Source organism: Castor canadensis, chromosome 5 (genome assembly GCF_047511655.1).
Source record: "Castor canadensis chromosome 5, mCasCan1.hap1v2, whole genome shotgun sequence".
Lineage (NCBI taxonomy): Eukaryota > Metazoa > Chordata > Mammalia > Rodentia > Castoridae > Castor > Castor canadensis.
The window spans coordinates 45,910,527-45,928,530 of NC_133390.1; the positions used below are offsets into that span (position 1 = coordinate 45,910,527).

At 35.7% G+C, this 18,004-nt stretch overlaps 1 protein-coding gene and 1 long non-coding RNA gene across 6 annotated transcripts in view; one reads left to right on the forward strand and one right to left on the reverse strand.

Annotated features, from left to right (window-relative positions):
• Positions 1-18,004, forward strand: part of Epha6 (EPH receptor A6) — a 933,912-nt gene that overhangs the window by 861,142 nt on the left and 54,766 nt on the right. The gene's annotated exons all lie outside the window — the stretch shown is intronic.
• Positions 2,707-18,004, reverse strand: part of LOC141423227 (uncharacterized) — a 76,876-nt gene continuing 61,578 nt past the window's right edge. For both annotated transcript variants that reach the window (XR_012447919.1, XR_012447918.1), the window contains 3 exons: positions 17,078-17,227; positions 10,363-10,443; positions 2,707-4,547 (listed from right to left, as the gene is read on the reverse strand). This is a non-coding gene — a long non-coding RNA (uncharacterized lncRNA). The remainder of the gene's footprint in view (positions 4,548-10,362; positions 10,444-17,077; positions 17,228-18,004) is intronic.

An 18,004-nucleotide genomic window follows, 5' to 3' on the forward strand; every position in this document is an offset into this window, starting at 1 on the left:
TATGTTATCAGTACTCAGAAAGTGATTTAGTGAGATACATCATCAGTGAGAGATTATCTGATTTCATATTACTCAAAAAATGACAACATCATGGAAAACCACAAGCAGATTCAGTTGATTAATAGGGTTGGTGATCGTCTAGTGCCAGAACTCATGTAAAGTGGTATATTAAAATGTCCTTTGAAATTGAAAACAAGTTAAAGAAAGATGAGTCTACGAGGTGAGGTTGTAAAAGTGCTGTCAATTTAAATATTATTACTGTAGATAGAATAGATAGTTAAGTATAAACCAAAAGTCACCCTTTGTCCTTTATTTAAACATTTGACAGAGATTTAGTTCTACTTAATTATCTTTAAAAAGCCTTAGAACATCTTACCAGAAGCTATCTATTGTAAGACCTCTGGTTATCCTATAAATCTACAATTTACAGGTGACACTTTATAATGGTATACGCATCAAGTTCCAAATCACTGAGCCAATCAGACATATACCTAAGCCTTGTTGCACAATAAAAAATAATTTATTCAGGAAATAAGTTTTGATCACTTTTGTTGCAGCATCATTGTTGCATAGAACCTTGTACACATTAGGCTCTCAAAAGAAATTTGCTAAATTAAATTGACGATTTTCCTTACAACTTTCTGTTTTCAATATTAGAAATCTAAGAGCAAACAGATTAGAATTTAGAAATCTGGTAACAACCGGACACTGATGGCTCATTCCTATAATCCTAGCTACTCAGGAGGCAGAGATCAGGAAGATCACGATTTCAAGCCAGTCTTATCTCGAAAAAACCCATCGTAAAAAAAAGGACTAGGGGAGTGGCTCAAGGTGTAGGCCTTGAGTTCAAACCCCAATACCACAAAAAAAAAAGTAAAAAAAAAGAAATCTGATACTAAATCAAGATAGCCAGGCACTATTCATTGCAAATAGAAAATGGCTTCATTTTTTTCCCGGCACTACTTTTTCCGTCAAGGTCTCGGGGACTAGTGTCTCTGCTTCCTCCCCACAGCTTTCTAGCCAAAGTCTCAGGCACATTCATAATCAGACTGTAAGTAGCAAGATAGGTAAGTAGCGGGATAGATCTCATTCCAGTAGTGCTTTCTTGATCTGGCACTGGTGCTCTCTGAATTTGCTGGAAATTGACTCTTTTTCTCATGGAGTATTTTCATGAGTTCTTTGAGACACACACCTGATTATTATGTATTTTGTTCCTTAAGATTTCTTAACAGATACTGTGCCTTTTAAGGTTTATAATTTATGATTACCTTGTTAATCTCAATTTCTTTAGCTATTCCCTATCTGTTGGCACCTCTTTACCCTAATAAGCATCTTACACTTTGGGACAAAATTCCATTGAGAGAAAAGAAAAAGGATAAATCTGACTCCATCCACAAGGTCTTTATCTGATCCACAGGGAATATTCTCTTTTGCCCTATTGTCAGTGATAGCATAGCTATATATAAGCATAATAATGATCATAATTAACTTTTACTGAATGTGTACTGTGGTCCAGACATTGTTACATGTATTACCTTAATAAACTTTCCCAAAAAAGTAGGACTATAATTATCATCCACAAGAAACAGAAGTTGAAACTGAGGCATAAGAAAGATTAGCTTATGCAAAAAGACCCAGAATTGGGAGGGCCTACATTGGTAGTCTTGGCTTTAGTGTGCTGAACATGATACTGAATTACACTTTTAGTATTAGCACTAAGTGCTAAATCTGGTTTTAGAACTAATATAGAATAAGTATGACAGGTGTGTAATGTAGGACACTTATTATATAGGTATTGTTTTTTTACCCCTTGGCCTTTTGGGGCTGCAGTCAAAATTGAGAGTCCTGTTTTAACATCCTTGTAGAAAAATAGAGACCATTTTTTCTAACCTAAAAGGCAAGGATGCAAGAGTGTATAGCTTCTAGGAATGAATGGGCATGTCTCTTCATCAGTAGTAAAAACTTTAAAGGATGGATATGTCACAGACCTCAAGAAATGTTTCAGGGTCATGAAAGGAGTTTTTACTCAGCTGATTTATGTGTGCAATTTCAGTAGGGTGCCTGTTCTAGAGTGCTTCCAGGGATCCACTGGTTAGATCATGATGAAGTTGGCATCAACCTGTCAGTGTTCAATTTGCCTTGGAGGTGTATTATCAATTTCCAGAACATCTAATGTACTCGACTGAACCGACAGAATGTGGGGCCACTCTGCCACCCTGCAATGATTTTAAGTCAATCTATCCCATAAGTTAGGGTGCTGCAGGCTCTCCTCCTGAAACTGCTTCCATCTAAAACTTCTCAAGAAAACTCCCCAAATAGGTTGAATTCTCTCCTCTCTTATACACTGTGGTTGGCCTTTCCTTTATTGGTATGTGAGTGAAGTAAAATAGTAATGAATTTTTAGACATAAAAACAAAGCATTGAAAAATAGCCAATGTGTGTTTGTTTTCATTTAAGTATTTACTAATAAAGAAATAATTGTTTCAAGAAAAAAATTAGCGGCAATCAAGCTGTTTTACAATCTAATTCTTAAAGGTGCTTTATAAAACTGTTTTGCCACCTACAAATTCCTCTTCTTTGTGGGAAGTTTGCCTCAACTTGGTTTTTGCCTCTAAATGTCGAAAAAAAGTTATGGTGCCTGTGAAAGTGAAACAATAAATTTTTAAGATAATAACACAATAAAGTTGATATGTAAAGCAGTTCACTTTTATAGAATATTTTATTTATAATATTTTATTGGCTTTTAACATAAGAAGAACAATACTTTATAGTGGAAAAAACCCCACAGGTTTGAAGACAAAGTTCTGCATCTAAATATTAGATCTGTCCCTTATTGGCCTTGTTGTCCTTGTTAATGTTCTTGCCTTTTCTGACCTTCATTTTCTTTGTCTGAAGATAGTGACAACTCTTTTCATTAACCATAGGTTAACTGAGCACAGGATCTGTACCCTATTTATCTTTGTGTCCATGGACAATGTGTCCATGACAATAAAGGCTGAGCAAATAAGTCTGGAAGAAATTATTGCCTACTATTTACAAATAAGCAGATTGAGGCTTAACAAGTTTACATGTCCTAGTGTTACACAGCCGGTAAGGAAAATGCAATGGTAGGTTGTAAGAACAAGATCAAATTCTGGAAATCCTGATAAGTAGGGATTCTGAAAAATAAGCACTAGTCAACATAGAAGAGAACATCCAAATATACATAGAGAAACAGATTTCAGAAGCAAATAGTTCAGGGGGTTCCACTGTGAGAGCTACTTTACCTCCCTTCTGTCCTTGTAGACACTTATATTTAGCAACAAACGCTAAGATGCAACCTTTCTTTGTGATGGCAAAGTATATAGAATAGTATATCACATTGTTCTCTGTTTGGAAATAACAAATTTTCTCACTAGAATATTCCACACAGTGTTTGTAATAGAGACAAATATGAGAAGAAAACACACTAATAATAATTCCTCCTTATATTTAGTATTTTAGCATGTTAGATGCATTATCTTCTTTAATCTATATGACAATCCTGTAAAGTATTGTCATTATTTTCATTGTATAGATGAGAATTTTGAGGTATGGAAAGGTAAGGAAATTTGTTAAAAGACACAGAGCTCTGACATTGCAGGACCATATTTAAGCAATCTGACTCAAGAGCCTGTGCTGTTAACCTTACACTTAAATGTGTGGTGTGATAAATAGGGAAATAAAAACTACTCAAACAGGAACCTAATATTCAATTCCCAAATCCAACACAGAAGTTAAAACTTAAGGCCTGGAAGAATGTACTCTCTTTATGGAATGGCCAAGAAATGTACAGAAAACATGAAAATGAATTTTTGTTGCCATTTCCATTATGCCTCTATTCTCTACAACATGTCCAGATAAGCAAGTAACTAAATATGTTCTGTCTGAAATTATGTATGACTAGAATGAGGACCCTGAATTTTCAAGGGATGCAGAAATACTGATTTCTGTGGCAATTCTATTAGTCCAGGTTTCCTAGAAAACAGAGCCTCGGAAAAGAACTTTTAAAAATAATATTGTGGCAGCTAAGTGGAAGGAAAATGAAAGTTAAACAAAAAAGAGTAAGAGGCAATACCATAACATATTCCTGTGCTTGCTACTTTTCATGGACCACAAAAAGGCAAAACAATAGACACTTTTCCACTAACTGATATAGAACTTTTCCAAATGAGCTGTATGGAAAATCCAGGCTTTTAAAAACTTCATGGGGAAAAGCAAGAAGAAGAGACTTTACTGTACAATTCTTTTGCATCTCTTGTTTTACCATTGGTCAATGTTCTGGGTATTGTAAATTAATTCTCCAAGTTTACTAAACTGACACCTACACTGACCATATAGGATGCAAGATTTTACAGTCTTCATTTGGGTATATCATTCAAGTCCGTGAGTGTCGGAAGTCACAAATTCTGAAGAACTTGAATGTGGGTAGGTGGACCTGGTCATCCCCACGGCAAGTGGTTAGTCAACCTTCAAAGGTGGAAGCCTGGTCTCAGAGTCAGATGAAGTTGATGAGAACTGACACACACCTAATATTAGAGTAATTTTAAGAAATAAGCCATTTAGCTCATGTGAACAGAATATCTAAAGTCAAGGCCACTAAGAAATATGTCCTTTAAGTTATTACAGCATCTACAGTATAGAATTTGAAGAAAAAAGAAATATATACATACATATACTCTACATGTACAATATATGTCTATACATGTCATATATAATATTCCCTCCAATATTATAAAATATTCAGTCCTACACATTATAATCCAATCATAGCAAATAAAGTAGCATCTACAGTATAAATTTGAAGAAAAAAGAAATATATACATACATATACTCTACATGTACAATATATGTCTATACATGTCATATATAATATTCCCTCCAATATTATAAAATATTCAGTCATACACATTATAATCCAATCATAGCAAATAGAGTAGTTAATGGAATACTGGTTAGCCCTGACACACATGAAAAAAAGACTAGAAAAGGCATGACAAAGGTGTAGAACAGTAACAACCTTACACAAGCCACACCACAAGCCAACAGCCAGGCAAATAGAAGGGTTTCCCTGTTGGTGGACAGGACATAAATCCAGAGCATCTGGCAACAGGTAATGAGTGGTAGTCCAGGAAGAAAAACATTTTTGTAGTATTCATAGTCTGTAGATTTTAGGGTCAAGAATTCCAATATCAATTCATTCTGGTGTCACCTGTCAACCATACAAATGCAGGACAAGAGTCCACTATGAGAAATGGACACTGATTGATCTCAAAGAACGAAGCAAGAATTAATGGGCAAGGAGGACACCCAAATCAATGTTGAGTCTTATAACATTAAGACTCCCTATCTAGGCATAGTAATGGGTAAGGTAAGAAGGAGCTTACTTTATACCAATGATGGCTGAATATTCATCTTGGGAAGATCAGAGGGCTGTGGGAACAGGAGTGTGATTATAGGGTCTGATGAGTCTTTTAATTACTAACTTTTCTGAATTGGAGTACATTGATAGTATTATCCCTTCAGGAAAAAACATATTAAGTACTTATTATATCTGATATAAATGTTACATCTGATTACATATATCTATGTATCTACATATATCTGCTATTCATATTTTGGATGAGCAGTAGTTTGAAAAAATTCTGTAATTTGTATATCTTAGTAGCCTATTTTAACATATTTATCTTTATCATAAAATGCATACATAATTTCATTTTAAATACTAAAGTTTAATGTAAGCACTATTTGCTTCTGCCTGATGGTGATATACTTCCCTTCTTGATTGCTATACAGTATAATTTGTTATTTGACATCCAGATTCATCTCTAATCCCTTCCTTCTTCCTTTTCATACCATCAAGTATAATGCAATCAATTCTTTAAATCATAGGTGATAAGAATACCATATATCAAGATACCTAGCCATTTCCCCAAATTTAGAAATTGAGAGCCAAGTTGAAAGTAATATCATGTATCTACATTCCTAATTCAGAGTTCTCAAAGGTAGCCCTTCCTGACAACTGGCAAGAGTACCCTGACCTGGCAGTCTGACCCTTACATTCCAATTAAATATAAAAACAGATCTGAGTCTTTTCACCCAGTTGTACTGTCAAATCTAGTATAACTTAACTGTCATATAAAGCTCTTTAAATCAACCTGCCAAGGAATATGATTGTAGTACAGATTTTAACATTCAGAAATATTCACTCCCCTTTCATTTACATGGATTTTGAGGTTCAAAGCTATGAATTTGTATTAGATATTTTATTACCTTTCAACCTTTGTGAAGATCAATGTATTAGAACAGAGAAAAATTTTGGCTCCTTTAATGCTAAAGTGACTTGGTTTAAGGAAATACTAATGATGATTTCTATTACTTATTGATAGTTCCCAGTTGATAATATGAGAGAGTTTTATGTTAGAGATGAATGCAGTGTTTAAGTTCTGAAAGACTTTAGGAAACTAAGCATCTGGTCAAAATAGATAAGCATTAAAAAAGAGATGAAAGTGTGGAGTTTTGAATTTTCTTAAAAACACAGTGCTTCCAAGAAAGGCTGCAGTATGTTTCAACAAAATTTACATACTAAGAACCCTGATTTATAAACCTAAGTATAGAAAGAAAGTTTTAGAAGTAGATTTTTGCCATTTAAGTGTAATATAATTATTATTATAGTGTCTAATGATATATTTTTAGCCTTTTTCTGTAATATAATGGTAGAGCAAGCAAGCTAATCCATATTTCCCTTGCCATTGTGATCTTAAATGGTCATTTTTTAGAAGGAAGCATGCAGGTCATTCTGGCTTCAACTTCCCATGAGTTGATTAAATTATTATTTATTTCTTTTTCTTTTTTACAGGGTTGATTATAAACGCCATCATTAAAACAAAGCAAACTATTAAAATGTCTAAGACTTTCTCTTAGAACAAAACAAAATCCTAAATACCCAAAAAAGCAAGTTTAATAAAGTTAGAATAACTTCCTAGCTTTATCACTGTGTTAGTCAGACTTTGCACCACTGTAACAAATACCTGAGAGAAACAACTTATAAGGCGGAAAGAATTGTGTTGGCTCACAGATTCAGAGGTTATAGTACACGGACAGCTGGTTGCATTGTTTTGGGCTCAAGACAGGCAAAACATGGTGGGGAACATGTGTTAGGGCAAAACTGCACACATCATGGCTGCCAAGAGGCAGAGAGAGAAACAGGAAGGGGCAGGGGCAAGATATAGCCCCCAAGGACATGCTTCCAGAGAACTAATTCCTCAAGCTTGGTCCTATCTCTTGAAATTTGAAGAACCTCTCAAATTCATGTCAGCAGCTAAGGACCATGATACATGAACCTGTGAGGGGCACCTCCTATTAAAACTGTAGCAATCATAACAAGATGGACACCCACCATCCTAAATTTAAGATTTCTCTTTTTAGTTAAATTATGAAAGTTAATCTTTCTTTTCTAAGACATACTTGAGGAAGGAAGAGAGGATCGTTTTAGACCTCATGAAAATGAATGACAGTACTGACTAAAGTCAGGCAGAGTGCAGCCAGCCCTCGGGAAGCATTTCTGACAGCCACGCTAATGCACTACAATGCTAACATGACGCTTCCTCTAGATTCCAGAAAGAAGCTGTTTGGGAACCGCCTGTCAATAATGTAAAACTGGGCCAAATGGTTCTGTTTGCAGACTGCTAGCAAATGTCTACCTAAGACTAATTGGAATGACTGAGCTCATATTTCAAAGGAAAATATGTGCAAAGCCATCCTCAAATGAAAGGAGCTTTCCTAAAAATTAGACTGTTATTTTTAAAAATAGCATGTTGAGCTTAACAGCTCAGGTATTTTTCTACAAGAAGATTTTTTTTTTCATACAACCCTGAATTCTCAGGGCTGTGCTTTAGGTTCAGTTTTGTTTACCAAAAAGATATGGGAACAAGTACAATACTGTGAAAGATGTTTACTTAGAGCAATAATATGACAAGCATACATAGCAACTGACACATCTTATAAAGCATTCCAGCCCACACTGACTGAAAAATCTCCAGTGGACTTAAAAAATACAAAAATCAGACTGAAATGTATAAATGAAAACTATCTCATCAAAAGCACAATCAAATGAATTATCTTGTTTTGTGTTTCAATAATGGATGAAGCTCCTGGAAATCATAACTGCTGTTTTTGATTCCTTGAATTGCTTCAGCCACTTGACTTTAGGTCCATTTCTCTGGAGCTCATGTGAAATCCTTTGCCCTAAGCAAATTTGTTGTCAGGGGGAGAAAATGACCCTCTGATAAATGAGAACACTAAAAAACCAACTTATTTGAGTGAAATTTCTCATATCCAGTACACATTGATATGTAAGAAAGAAAACCAAAGGAAACGTTGAATACCTGTCCTTCCTCCCCTTCAGGTAAACTACATGACTAGAAATTGAATATAGGCTAGCTTGCACAAAAACTGTCATGGATTAAGTGTGAAAGGATGATATTTTTTAAACATGACAATATTCATTTTAAACATCTACAGGAAAGCTTTCTAGTCAAATTAGCAGGTTCTCAGTGAATATGATAGTTATTTTATGTCAAATTGACTTTAAGTGACAAATGCCCAGACAACTGGTCAAACATGATTTCTAGGTGTGACTGTATGTTTCTAAATAGATTAGCATTTGTATCAGCCAACTGAGAAAGAATATCTGTCCTCACCAAAGTGGTAAGGCCATTTTGGGCCTGAATAGAACAGAAAGGTGAAGGAACAGTGAATTCTCTTTTGGAGCTGTCATACCCATCTTTGCCTGTCCTCAGACAGAGTTCCTGGTTCTTGGGCCTTCAGAATCCAAGACCAATACCAGTACCTACCCAAACCCCATCCCTCTACCTCATTCTCAGGACTTGGGCCTCAGGCTGAAAGTTATACCAAGGGCTCTACTTGTTCTCAGAGTGTCAGATTGCGACTCAATCACACCACTCTCTTTCCTGGTTCTTCATCTTGCTGATAATGTATTATGGAACTGCTCAGCCTCCATAATTATAAAGTTGTCTCTTAAAATTAATCTCCTCTTATATATCTATGTCTCTATCTATCTGTCTATCTATCTATCTATCCTATTGATTATCTTTATCTGGAGAACCTGGACTAGTAGGGGATTTTTTTCAAATAAAGTATATGTAAATGATGTTTCCCTAGTGTGCAATGATCCTTGAAAAGAGAATTTTCCAAAATAAAGTTTTAAAATATTCCCCCTCAAATTTGTTTACATGATTGATTTGGACTCTCTATGTAAATTATATTAAACAGAGTAATGCTACCATATTCTTCTCTATAATATGGATAGTATCTAATGAGAGGAATTGAAATAAGTCTTTAATGTATAAATACATGTTTGGTGTCACATATGACTATTATGTAATTATGAAATAATGTTACTAACTTAGATGTGACAAGATTTTCCTGCTTCTACTCATCTCTCTATTTTCTTCTCTACCCCAAATTTCCAATTTATAGAAAAAAGTAACAAAACAAAAATCAAGATTTTATCATTCCTGTACATAAAGTTTTTCAATGGCTTTCTACTGACACAAGTTGATGTCTAATTTCTTTAAAGACTTGGAAAGCTTGTTATGACCTCTCTTCTGCTCTTTCTCTGGTTTCCTCTCTCCCCATTCCCCTATCTCACACTCTTCTGCCTAATTGCATTCCACTTCTCTCTGTACCTCTAAATTCATTATGCTTTCTCTTCTCTTTACCTAAACCTATCTCACCCCACTCCTCCTAACCCTAATTCCTTCCTCTCTGCCAGACTTCTCTCACTAACTCCAGTCTTACATAAAGTCCCAGCCTAGTTTTCATTGTTTCTTGAAAGCCTTCCCTGACTCTCTACTATCATTGCACATACTGCATTTCATGACATCATTATTCACTAAATACCTATTATTTGATTAGCACTGCTGTGATTTCCTGCTATATCTTCAACATTCATTTAACTAATATTAATTGAGCATCTATTCTGCTCAGGAAAATTTGTTAGCACTGAGAAAACAGCAAAGAACCAAGCAATCAAAGTCCCTGTCTTGGGGAACTTACAGTCTGTACACATAATAAGTATTTGTTGGCACAGAGTGAAAATAAACAGGAAAGTATAGAACTAGAGAAAACAACCAAGAAGAAGAGTACAAATTCTAGTAAGAAAAAGCAGAGACATTCAAGACAAGGACGAAAACAGGTTTTAGAAATCTGGATTGATCTTTTAAAAGACTAATCCATGACTGAAAAAGCCCTCTTTTATCTAAAACTATACTTTGCCATTGACTTGTGATATTATTAAAAGATGATAAAATTATTTCTTACTTTATTCTACTTGCAGCCAAGTACATTCAGATCCTGTCATGTTATTCCATTCGGCACTCCAGCAGTGTCCTCCAGAGCCATCTGCCGTCCACAAGAACAAAGCTTCAGAACCCAAATGATATACTCAAACTTGAACAAAACAAGCTTCCAGCTTGTTTTAAAAAGCAATGTTTTTCCAAAATGTATTCACCGGAAAGATCTGCTATAAAACTGTGAATGTATTACGCAAGTAAAATTAGACTCTTCAACATGCTTGGTATGATGCATGACTGCATACACTTATTGCAGGTGATTATGCCAGAATTAAAATGATTTTGTTTTTTACTATACATTTAGTGCAAAAGGTCAAAAGAGAGATTTAGGATTCCTGTCATCCTTTTATACTTAAAAGAAAAAACTTATATATACACTTTTACCACAAAGTACAGATCCTTAAGCCACAAAAAATAAGGACTAAAACAAAGAAATCAAATCAAGTGTTATACACTGTTACACATAGAAATAGTGCTAGAGACAACCCAAATGGTAAGACTGCATTTTCTAGGAACACATACCAAGTAGTGGTAACATTGTGGAATCCACTGTCTACCACTCTACATGTCTAACCAAGCCACTGACACATTCGACTTCAGAGCACTGACTTCCTCCTCAGACTGCAGAGCTGCAGTGTTAGTAACCTGCAGTTCCTTGGACACACGGTGCTGTTCCACCCCTTTGCGCCTCTGAACCCACTGCTTTCTCTGATGGGATGTCCTGGCCTCTTTGTCTTTCTAGTCAAACTCCTATTCTTTTTTCTCAACTCTACATAAACATTACCTCTATTGGGAAGTTTCTCCCTCTTGCCATAGCCACCCCTAGCAGCTGATCCCTTCTTTTTTACTACCAAGTGAATCTGATACAGTCTTTTGTTAGAGCCCTTAAGTCTTTGTATCTCTAGTGAATGCAGTTTCTATCTCAAAATATCTTACTGAACAATATTTTCTTCCTTGCTGTGATGATAGGAGGTGATACAATGCTTACATGACGAGATGAAGTGAAGCAACATATGCATGTGACATAGCATTACACGTGTAAAAGAATACAAGCACTGCATGCAGTATTGCAACAGTTGCTCTGATAACCAAGTTGGCTACTAAGTGACTAACAAGCAAGTAACCTGTATAAATTGGATAGTCTGAACAAAAGGATGATTCATATTCAGGGCAGGAAAGAGCAGAACAGTATAAAATTTTATTGTGCTACTCAGAATGACATGCAATTTTTCTTCTTTATAAGAAACTGGACCTGGCACCAGTGGCTCCCACTTGTAATCTTAGCTACAAGGCAGAGATCAGGAGAATTACGGTTCAAAGCCAGGCTGGGCAAATAATTCTCAAGACCCAATCTTGAAAAAACTCATTATAAAAAAAGGCTGGTAGAGTTACTCAAGGTATAGGCCCTGGGTTCAAACCCCAGTGCCACCAAAAGAAGAAAAGAAAAGAAACTGGGTCTTGTTATTTGTCCAAGCTAGTATGGTGGCTCTTCCCAGGAGTGATCCCACTACTGATCAGCATGTGCAACCTGGTAATCCCCCACTCCCAGGAGGTCATCACATTGGTGCCAAACCCAATTGGTACAGAGAATCAGCCTCAAACTCCCAGGCTCAAGCTGTCCTCTTGCCTCAGCCTCCCAAGTACCTGGGACTATAGGTGTACCACCATGACTGGCTTAACAAGCAACTTTAAAAGCATTAATTGTTTATTTTTGTAATTTTGCACTTAATATATTTGGATTGAAATTGGTCATAGGTAACTGAAACCATGGAAAATAAAATCATGGATAAGAGGAAATACTGAATATCCACACTTTTTGGAATTTTATTTAGCCACAAAGAAGAATGAAATTTTGTCATTCACAAGTAAATGGATGGAATTGGAGAAAATCATCTTAAGCAAAGTTAGCCAGGCTCAGAGTGCCAAAAATTGCATGTTCTTCCTCATATGTGGATCACAGACCTAAAATAAATGCAGTAATATTATTGGTCATGAGTCACACACTAAGAGGAGAACATGCACAGGAGGAATAGGGAAAGGGAAGGAAACCTAAAATTTGAATGTGGTTAATATGCTCACTGTAGAGGAGTGAATATAGTAATCTTAAACTGGCAGAGGCCACTATGGGAAGGGGACCAAAAAGTAGTGAAGAGATCTGGTAGAGACAAACCAATGTGGGTTTCAATACACAAGTGCATGGAAGCAACACGAGGACTCTCTCTGTATAGCTATCTTTATCTCCAACTAGCAAAAACACAATGTCTTTCTTATTATCTCTTATGTTTTCTCTTCAACAAAATCAGAGAACAAGAGGGTGGAACAGGAGGTGGGGAGAGGAGGGTGACCCAAACAATGTATACACATGTGAGTAAATGTAAAAACGATTAAAAAAAAAGAAAAAAGAAAAGCCAAAAGCAATACATAGAAGGTACATGCTGCTAAGTGTCAAGCAAGTGAGGCAGACAGTGGGTGCTACAGGCAGGCATAAAGAAGCATTCCATTTGGTCATAAACAAAATAGAAACTGAAGAATTAATCAGCTTTGGATAGAAAAAAATTGAGAGGACATAATTCACTGTTGGAATAATTGAATAAACAAAGGCATAAATTTTCTCAACTCTGAACCTGAAGCTATGAAAACTGTTCTCCATATTTTAGTCACTTTAATACCAGTTTTAAAACCTATTAAATATGCTAACATTTTAATAATTCTCTCAGCCAAAGTCTATCTTTAAAATAGACTTTACTTGCAATAAGCATTTTTAAAATACTTCCAAGTACTTCCTGGCTTTTCTTTTTCATGTTCTTACACATTTTTTAATGTGAGCCTCTCAGCCTGTCCTTCCCACAGAGTAAAGCTTCCCTCAGTCTTTCAGAAAACTCAGCTCTCTCCTCTGCTGAGTGCTCATTAGTCTGAGTAGCTGGTCCCAAACAGACTGCCTCTAAAGATGGTATTATGTCATCTTGTCTCTTCTCCTCAGACTATGCCCCCAGCTAGCCTTTCTGACAATAGGTAATTTGAGGTCACAACTCCACTCTGAACTGATGTATCACAATACAACATGGAGTAAGAAGACCTACTTCTCAGATATGTCCAAAGCACTATGAATCTGTCAGGAACAGTCCGATTCAATGTATAAACTGCCTGTGGGCATAACAATGACACAGGAAGCAAGTGAATTTAGCATTAACCTTTCTGTTTCCTTACACAGAAGTGAAGGTTATTCTTAGTATTTTGACTCACTAGGGTATTGTATTTGTTAACAAATCAGAATATTAGAACTTCCCATGAACTATAAGATTACACAATTTAAACCACTCTCTTTACAGAAACACTTACATTTGCCCAAGATCACACAATAAATTAGAGAAAGAGAAGAATAAAAACCAGGCAGCCAGTTTCAAAGCTGTTTTCTCTCCACAGTGCATACTGTTTCCCCAAAGTAAGCACCCAGGGTACTTTGGGGAGTCATCCATTTGTGTACTCCAAAGTTCTACCCACTTTCCCTTTTTGAATATTTATTTTCAAGCAAGGTTTTGCAGATAATGCTAGAATAAATGTAGATATGCCTCAGTTTTGCTATTTGTTTTCCTAGTGATAGGTTCTAAACATTTTCTCTAAACATCCAATCATGGATACAGATTGGTGGTATTAATTAGTAGGGTTTTTCAGAGAAACAGAACTAGTATGATATATACAAACATGAGGGAATTTACAATGGTGATTGGTTCATGCAAATAAGGAGGCTAAGAAATCCCAAGACATGCCTCTGCAAATCCTTGTTATCACCCAGGAAAGCTGAAGGCATAATATAGTTAGAGTCCAAAGGCATGGCAACTGTCCATATGCTAGTTTGAGGCCCTGTGTATATCTCAGAATCTGAAGACCCAAGAATCTAGAGTTCTAATGTATAAGGGCAAGAGAGAATGGATGACCCAGTTCCAGAAGAAACAAAATTTGCCCACCCTTTTCCTTCTTGATCTATCCAGGCCCTTGATGGACTTTGATGATGCCTATTCTGACATGAATCTTCTTTACTCAGTAGTCTACAATTCAAGTAGTAATTTCCTACAGAGACACCCTCAGAGCCACACTCAGAAGTAATCTTTTCCAGTTTTCTTCATATTCCTTAACCCAGTCAAGATGACACAACAATCACCAATGGTGCAGGTATTAATCACTGGTTTTTACTAGTACTACTCTCACAGTGCAACCTGATATGAAAGCAAAGCATTTACTGTTTAGAGTTGTATAATTTGAGGTCACTAATGTACAAATGCTTTGTAATCTGACAAATATTATGTGCATGAGGAACTACATTATGATTAAAGATTTAATTATTAAATCTATCAATATTTACAACAGCAAATGACCTAAAAAAACCCCTCACTCACTTCTATAATTTATGTGGCATGCTTTTTTAAAAGACCCATTACCTCTGTAATAAATTCTGTCCAGAGATATTTGCCATACAAACTATGGATGAAAAGTTTTAAGAAATTCATTAAAAAATAGTAGGGGAGTAGCTAGTCTTCTATACATTAGGAGAAAGAGAGAGAGAAGCTAAGAAAGAGTACTGCTGTCCAGAGAAGAGTGAAAATAGTATTTTTAACTCTACTTTTACCACCTATCCCCCTGAGACTTTACCATACAGAATATTTGCAAAGCCATAATAAGTAATAGGTTCTTCTGAAAAAAAATTGTATTATCAACACTGTCTATGTTACCTACTCCTATATACAATGGAAATTTTTATAATAATGTGTTTAATTCTCTCACATTACAGTAACATTGTACCCTACATTTTCTATCTTCTAGGATGGGACAGAAAAATCTAATGTCCCCAAGAATAGTGTTATTTACTGAGTGATGTAGCACCTATGTTCTCATTGAAAGAGAGTACTGAGAAATCGATAGCAATGAATTATTTTCCAGAGCAATTTAAGAGGAAGCAGGTGAAAAGAATCCTAATTTTTGTGACTTTGATAATCACTGTTTTATTAAGGGGAACAAAAATTAGCATTCTCTAAGCTGCTTATTCATTTAGACGATAAAATAAAATGAAATAAAATGAAGTGTAATTCATTTTATATAGTATATAGTGTGAGAAGAGAAGAATAAGAATGTATTTCCATATTTATTTCTTTTTAGTGAGTGGAAAACAAAGCTGGTGATTTAGCTATTCAGGTTTATTTGAAATCAGTTCTCATCTGTCCCTATTTTTTCATGAAAAGTTCACTATAATATAAATTTCAAAAGTAGATAATTATTTATTTCATCATCAGAACAGAAAGTTGGGTTAGTGTTGGTAGGAAGGGAGCAGGACAGTGATGCCTACAAAGTCAGGAGGACCTATTTCCCTTAAATAAGTCGGGTGTGCCAATGGGCAACTTGCTGAGAGGTAGAGTGATGGAGTTCTAGAAAGTCCACTCCCTGTCTAGAAACATTTAGATTCACTTGAAAAACAACAGCAACAACAAACACATAGCCATGAAAAAGTTACCATAACCCTATCTCAGCCAAGACCAAACAGTTAACCTCTGGGTTCACAAAATCCAAGAGCCTGAGACCTCAGTGAACACAGTTCCAAAGGTCCACAGCACAGATAGTAAAGTCTGGAACAAAGAACACCATCAGGAAGTCTTTGTCGTGTGTAAAAATTTGAAGGCTAATTTTATATATTTGTTGCCTAAAGCAATGGTATGTTCCACAGATTTCTACAGTTCTTACCACCCTATAAAAACTGGTTTTTATCTTAATCTGTTTTGTGTTGTTCTAACACAACACTTGAAACTGGATATGTTATTAAGAATAGATACTCAAGTCTTACAGTTCTAGAGACTGGAAAATCCAAGTATGAAGGGCCTGCATCTGGAGAGGACCTTGTTGCATCCCACATCACCCTGTGACAGAAGGTGCAGAGAAAAAGAGAACTTGCGTGCACACATGTGCACACAACAGAAAGAGAAAGGAAAGGGCCAAACTATACTTAGCATTTTACCAGAAACCCACTCCTATAATAACCCACTCCCAGAGTAATGGCATTAATCCATTCATGATAATGAGTCTTCATGATTTAATCACCTCTTAGCACCCTTCCTCCAACACTGTTGCATTAGAAATTAAGTTTCTAACACATGTACCTTAGGTGACAAATTAAAACCATAGCATTTATTAAGACAAAGACTTGTGGAAACTAAAATGTCTATCTGACAGTAGAACAGAATACAATAATGGTCACTAGAGATTGGGAAGTGTGGGTGAGAGCATAGAAAGAAGTTAAATGAGGGACACCCAAACACAGAGAATTAGTTTTGGCTCTGAATATCTAATAGGGTGACTATTAGTTTAAACAATTTATAATATATTTCAACATAATTAAAAGAGTGCAAAATTCTCAGCACATAAAAGTGAATGAAGAGACAAAAATGCTTACTGATTTGATTATTACATATTGTGTACATGGATTGAATTTTCGTAATGTATCCCATAAAAATGTACAAGTGTTATCTCAATAAAAAAGATCCAATGGCATATTTAAAAGTACCATGTAAAAAAATCATCTTTTGCTTAGTATAAGAGTGTCTTAATCTAGCTTTTATTGATGCAAAATTGTGTGTATGTATGTGCATGTGTATGTGACAGTGTCTTTGAGTGCATTTTAAAGGAAAATAATAGCTTACCCAGTGTTCCAGGATCTCACAAAAAGAAGAGAATCACTCAAGAAAGGCACAAAGTCCAGATAATCATTATCAGGCAGTTCAAGCAGCAAGCAGAAGTCTGGCCTGCTACCATTCAAATATAGATGATGTTCTTTGATGACAGAATTCTTCCTGTGAAATATGAAGGTGAATAAAATATGTCCTTAGTATTGAGATGGCATTCATAGGACAATGACTGAATTATAGACATAGGACTAACCTCCCTAGACCAGAATATGAAAATTTTCTAAAACTGGAGAAGACAATATCTAAATTATTAAAACTTGGGTCAGTCCTGTCCATTAGCAGAGTTGACTTGTACCTCCAGTTCTTTCTCTTCTCAGTGCTGGGGATGCAAACCAGGGGCCTTGCAAATGCTAGGCAAGTGTTCAACCACTGAGTTATATTTCCAGCCCTCAGTTTTTTTGAAACAGTGTCTCAGTTTGTAGCTCAGGCTAGCCTGGAATTTTTCATATAATCCAGGCCAGCCTCAAAGCCTAGGTTATCTGCCTCTGCTTTCCAAATGTTGAAATTACATGTATGCACCACTGTATCTGGCTGTGCTTCTGGCTTTTAAAAACCTTGTTTCAGAAGATACTCCTCCCCGCTCCCTGGACCAGATATTGTAGAGAGTTTTTCATTTACTCCAAATGAGGGAACTGGGATGATGATCTGGACTAAAAATTAACAAATCCAAAAAAAGACAAGTTATAAACAAATAAACTATGGAGTGTCAGCTATGAGACGCCTTATGTATGCTACCTCATTTAATCTATTCCATAAATGTTATCTAGAAGCCAAAATATGAAAAATTCCTCTTTTGTGATGACAAGAGAACTAGTTCCATCAATAGGACTAATGCCTTAGATTATTAAACCTCAATGAAGGAGAATGTTCATGCCTCTCTGA